The sequence below is a fragment of the Lygodium microphyllum genome, chromosome 19 (assembly GCF_053477565.2).
Source record: "Lygodium microphyllum isolate KBCC chromosome 19, Lygodium_microphyllum_v1.1.10, whole genome shotgun sequence".
Classification (NCBI taxonomy): Eukaryota; Viridiplantae; Streptophyta; class Polypodiopsida; order Schizaeales; family Lygodiaceae; genus Lygodium; species Lygodium microphyllum.
Genome location: NC_141153.1, coordinates 20,398,402 through 20,405,209, shown reverse-complemented (window position 1 = coordinate 20,405,209; position 6,808 = coordinate 20,398,402).

The following is a 6,808-nucleotide window of genomic DNA, read 5'->3' as shown; positions in this document are numbered from 1 at the left end:
TAAATTGGCCCATACCCAAAAATGTGCATGAATTACGTTCTTTTCTAGGTCTTGCTAGCTTTTACAGAAAATTTGTAAGGAATTTCTCATTACTTGCATTACCTTTGACAAAACTCTTAAAGAAGGGTATTGTGTATAACTGGTCTGATAATAATAAAAAAGTCCTTTGATTTGTTGAAACATGCTTTAACTCATGCTCCTGTATTACAATTACCTGACTTCAATAGACCATTCTTCTTAGTAGTTACTGACGCTAGTGGATCTGGAATAGGAGCAGTCCTTATGCAAGATTCTCATCCCATAGCTTACTCTAGCTGCAAACTCAAACCATCTGAACTTAAATATTCTACCTATGACAAGGAATTGTTAGCTGTAGTACAAGCTTTACGTCAATGGAAACATTATTTAATGGGATTTGAATTTATGATCAAAACTGACCAACAAAGCATTAGACATCTCCTTAGTCAACCACAAATATCTGACCGACACATTAAATGGGCCGCTTTTATTCAAAGTTTTCATCCCCTTATACAATATCAACCTGGAAAAGAGAATGTTTTGCTGATGCTTTGAGTAGAAGACCGACAATTCAAAATATTTATGTGATATCATTTGATTCCCTTATTCTTATGAAAGATACTTATCATCAGGATCCTACTTTTCAAGCCGATTGGAATAAACTAGTTGCAAATAATTGGATTCCTATTGATTCATTGTCTTACACTAATGGATTTATGTTTTATGAAAAAATATTATTTGTGATAGTTCCTTTTCGATCATTTGTTTTGCATGAAATTCATTGTCTTCCATAACAAGGTCATAGAGGAATTATATCTACTTTGCGTACATTGATTGAATATTTTTATTGGCCACATATGGATACTGATGTATCTAACTTTGTATCTTAATTGTATTATTTTTCTAACAATTGTGAATGCTTCAGTTGATATGTAGAGCGAGCAGCGGTGGCATTGGGAAGCATTGGAGGATAGCGTGTATTCAAATTATCATCGACTTTTTATGGGCGTGTATCTTAGGCATGGCGCCTATATTTTGTCGTGCTTATTTATTAAAGTGCTTGATATTTATTGATTATTTTTGTATGTGCATGGGTGCACGATTTAAATAATTGTATTGGACATTGTATTTGGGTACTGCCTGACTTCTTGGGCGCCCAATAGCTTTAATTCTTTAGTGGCACAAAAGTAAACTCAAAAGCTAAAGCGTGCTTTTTTGCAAATTGGGCTATTTCTTAAGCTTGAAGATGAATAATATATTAAATACATGCTTTGTGGAGCGCTCACACAAGGCATGGGTGAAGATTGCACCCAATTGGTCTCTTGTTCATGTCGTGCAAGCTTTCTTCATTGGTTTTTGTGTAAAAAGTAGAGTTCTTTTGTTCTTGGGGACCTTCTGTCACTCACTATGTGCGCATACGACGTCCGATCTGTGCACCAGTTGAAGAGGCCCAATGGATGCACGCTCGATACCTAAGTGCTTTCCCCACACTGCTGGCTCCACATTGAGCTAATAGCGATTGAGGACAATTGCTATCCCACCCCGGGGGTATGAGGCCAGGACAAACACCTAGGAGTCATCTCCTTCCAATCAAAGCTCACTAGATGAGGGGAAGACCCAGATGAACTCCTAGCACTTAGAAATCCTATAGTGACGATAAGAATACTAATTTTTTTGAATCCATCATCATTTAATTTTACTTTCAAGTGGGGTGGCTTGTTAGCTATTTAATTTTTACATGACCTAGGGAGACCAAGGCATTGACCGTGGGCCCAACTCAAACCCAAGAACCTACTAGGAGCTCCTAAGGCAACATATATTCTTTGACTTTCTTCTCACTTTACTCCCTATAGCTAGTTGTCATCCCAAGGAGGGCTAGGTATTGGCCTAATCCACGATTCTTCTCAAATTTAGCTATAAGTATTTGATAGGAAGAGGCAAGGTTTTTGGACTCCATACCTAGTTTTTAGGTATATAACCTCTTTATTAGGCTTAGATCTACATATATCCCAACCTTCTTTTTAGCTCATTGGCCTTTCCTTCTCAAAATTAGCCCCCTAATTTGCCATGAAAGCTTCCATCTTTGGTCGAATTTTGATAGCTTAAAAGTTCTAAATCTAAAGAGCTGACCACCATTTTTTCATATTTTGTATGGAACTTTGAACCTTTTGCCATTTTCCCTTCCCATTGTTCCATTTTTTGGTGCATCTGACAAAGGCTTTTATGCCACAGGTTGATCCAAACACTAATCCTATGAAATAACTTCTCTAAAGAAAATAGAAAGAGGACTTAAATGGCTCCTTATAAGCCTTTATTATGTCCCTCATATGATGAGGTTGTGGGATCCTTGAGATTTCAATCATGTCTTGTACATTCCCATCTGAAACATATGGGCCACTTTGGCCTTAACATTGTTAGGTCCTTTCTATAGATGTTCAAATGGTTTCATAGGGTCTCCCATCTATTTGTTTAGAGGTCACATAATCTAGGTAACTTGTATAACTCTTAGACTCATTACTTGCATCTAATCTTTGTAAGAAGTTTTGTGCTTTACCATAAATTTTAAGTGAATAGCTCCAAAATTTCTCGCAACATTGTTGCACTTTGCATTCATACATGTAATTTACAAATTGATTATTGTATTTAGTAAATTTTATAGGATTACGCTTGTAGAAGATGTTTTTAAGTTAAAATTTGTAGAAAAGCTATAAGTTTACTAAGGAAAAGGGGGCCTTTTATTACCTTATAGTATTTGAAGAAATGATAAATTTTAATTACCTTTGAACGTGTGTGATAGAGATGATCTCTTATAGGTGCACCACGTGAGCTTGAGCCTTGGCCTCATCTAGGGGTTTTGGATTACCCAATATAATACTTATACTAGAATCAAGGTCCAACCCATTGATTTATAGTTTATAGCATGTCCTTGGCCAAAAAAATATTAGACAATCCTTAAAGGATATATAATAGTTAATGTATCTAAAAGTATGCCTCTTAGGATCCTAGCTAAGGGCTTTCCAAAAACTTGATCAATAGATAAAGTCTTTTGAAATTGATTTAGAAACATATCATAAATCTCTTGGATATTGAAGTTCTAATTCTTCGAAGTAGTTTGCAATACTACTTTAAAGCATCCCTGTTAAGGGTATTGAGAACCACAATAAATTGGGGGTGCTATCAAACCCATGCATACCCTTAAGGTTACTAAGAACCACAATAAATTAGGGGCATTACCAAATCCACTTGTGAAAGTTGTTGAGTCAAAATCCTTTACACACATCATAGGATCCTCATAAAGAAAACCATAGAACATAGGAAAGTATCTAAATAGTGGAGGACATATATAGACTTGATCTTCAGGATTAGCACAACATTGTCCAAGTCATTGTAGATGGCTTGGTTTGTCATGGTCTACAGAATCATATGGATTTCACTTTTTTTTTCTCACTATAGATGTATGTCTTTCCACTTATTCCTTTTTTGTGGTATCCACTATCAATGTGGGAAAATTGGGTACATCATTGAGAGTGAAGCCTTTATCAATTAGAGAATATTTGCATTTAAAAATCAATACACCCTCCTTCCATAGAAGGGGATTCCTTGCACATGCAAGGAATCCACATCCTAACATATGTGTAAGATGGTATCATGATGTGGGACCAATTCAAGTATCCCCATATCATGCATAAACGATGTTTGAGATATGGGTTCCATTGTAGCTCTTTGATCATCCATAAAATTAATGTGCTCATCAAGCACTTCAATAGTCTGGTTTCCATGATACTTGAATGGGAAATTATCTACAATGCCTCATACTCAATGGTGAGATCATTAATGGCATAATAATCTAATAACATTGTCCATTCGCCAACTAGAGCCCTATTCATAAAGGATTGACAAGCCATCTTTAAGAATTTTTAGGTAAATAGACTAGATAGTTGTGATGCAATATTGTAACCACTAGACCCTAATAATATAGTAGCCACATTGATGGAAATTGTTGACAAACACACCACTTGTTAGGACCTCAAATGGGCGTTGACAGCAGCTCACTCACACATTACAACTCGCTCAAGCTGACACTTAGATACTAAGTCCCCCATGGACTTATGATCATGATTGATTTGCTAAAAATAGAATATAATTGATAATGATAGGCATGACAATAGCTCTCTCTCACACTAGAGCTCATTTGAGCCAACATGCAAATACCAAGCCCCTCATAGTCTTATGGTCCTGAGGCTAAAAATAGAAGATAATCAATGATGCATTTTAGTAGTCCTAGTAACTACCATGCCTTGAAATCACCTATGCAAGGATTTTTCTCAAAACACAACAATGAACAAGTCACTATCTCAAACAAAGAGGGCTGCCCTTTTAGGAAGTAGTTGCTACACCCCCAACTAAGAAGTACTCATACCCTTTTCAATTTTGAAGGCCCAAATGAACTATGATTTGCAATCCGATTGGACAGACGGCTTCGTGGCATCAAATTCCATCAACTTGGCCTCTCCCACGCACTTTACGGCTTCCTGATCCGGTAGCTGCTTTATAACACCGAACCTTACGAGGATCAAATGGAGGGTCAAACGACCTCCGATTGACGAATCGAGACTTGTATTGGATTCCTAATGTCTAAATGCATCTAGGAAAACTCTAGCTCGGCCATCTACCACACCGTTTTATTTTTCATAAAAATTGGCTCTTTAACACCTCTCGGGCACTTTCCGGCTCCAAAATGAGCTTCAACGCTTCAAGAACGGGTCCAAATCGGGTCCTAAAATCCAGCTCTCATTGGCGACCACAGGATAGGGCGACTCAGCCCGTCGAATCCCATGAACGAATCTGCACATAAACACAACCACAAAGAGCATCAAGCTGATACAAAATAGATACTCAACAAAACACATCACAGCTCTCACCCTACCCCCTTGTCAAAACCAGGGCATGAAATCCACGAGGAGTAGGCTTAGCATAATCTGACCTACTCAGACCTCCCCCAGACACACAAAGCCTAATCCTGGGACTTCATGCCTCGAGTGTCGATCCCCAATAAGAAAAGAAATCCCCCACAAGTACACAGACACATATAGCATGAAAAGACAGGTACTCATAAAGGAGAGATATCACCTAGATAGGTCCACAAGAAGCTTTAGCGTGACAAAATGCTCCCTCCAAGCTCTTCTTTGAATCTATCTAGCACATGACTAAAACAGAAAACTATTAACTGCACCCGCACCAAACAGACGAATGGCCCTCTTGGCCTAAAGAAATAGAACATTTCATTGCAAACTAGCTGGCCCTCTTGGCCTAAAATGGATACTTCATTCTTATCTATGCAATATATGATCTCCTTGGCATATACAACAAATCCTATCAAACTAATCAGGATACCAAGGATAGCATAAAATAGGAGGACTAGCCTCATGCTACTCATGCGAGTCAACTAAAAGCTTGATCTACACTCTTTGTAGATCCACTAGCCCAAGCCTTTCTATTGATATCTCAATAATAATGGACATCTCTTCTTGGGTACTATGAGCTGAATGAATGACATCATTAGGTTGATATATCTCATCCCCTTGGTTTTCATTCAAATGGAACGCTTGTCCCAACTTTCCAGTAACTCCTCCTACAGTGAGAATCATGGATTTATGATCATTCAATCACATAAATGCATGTCAGGGTCGTCGATCTCTATTGTCAGATGTCGCATTATGGTCTTTAGTCACATCCTCTTGGGAATCCATCAAATCATGTCCACATGCAATTCCTGGCCCTTCATCTGACACACCAATAGTATTTTTAGGGGTTTTGGGCCTCCAAACCCATCTCATATTCATTTTCATATTCTTAGACTGCCTCATCTGCCCACATTGGTCTAATGGACTCACTGTGGATTTATCACCATTACCAAATGGCCTCGCAGCCTTATGGCTTCTATATAGTGCAGGTAGACCTTGGGCATGTTGCATCTTCTCTACACAAGATGTCTTTACTTTCCTTTGTCCACTTTGCGCAACAACTGCTTAGCCGTAGGAACCATGCTCTCACTAAAAGGAATAGCATCTACTTGAAAGCATGATTCATCTATAAATTGGAAAGGTCTCTCAAGTGCCTTACTAGGAGCACAACTAGAACCACTCATGGAACGCTCATCTAAGCTTGTAGACCTAATGGTTCTATCAATTCCACTGTCACAACTACCTCTCATGGAAGTGTTGCAAGCCTTAATGGGACTTACTGGGCTTGGAATCTTTTTATCCCCAGGGGGTGGTGTATATTATCCCTACTATTGCCATTTTCTGCTTGGAGATTTTGGCTACCAACGTTCCTCTCATAGGCTACCTTGGTATCAACAAGTGAGCTCTCTCCTTGTAGAAATGGTTGGAAGCTAGGATGCACTTGTACTGAGCGGAGAAAACTCCAAAATTTTTCCCAACATCTTTGAATATGTCCCTCATAATCAATGGCATGCATCATTGCTTCCCTTAACGACTTAGAATTCCGTAGTCCCACTTGGATTTGCATGTTAATCTCTAAGCCACTCAAAAAGAGCTCACATAGCACATCACCTGGCAATGCAATAGCTCTTCTTGGACAAAGCCTCTGAATATCATCAAAGGCTCTAGTGTATTCTTTAACAGAAGGATAGGAATCTTGCCTAATCTGCATCAGCTGCCCTAAAACTTGGGTCATAGGCACCTTGTTTTCATATTCATTTAAAAATTGATCACTCAACTCCTCAAAGGATTTAATAGACCCCCTTGGGAGGCTCTAGTACCATTTT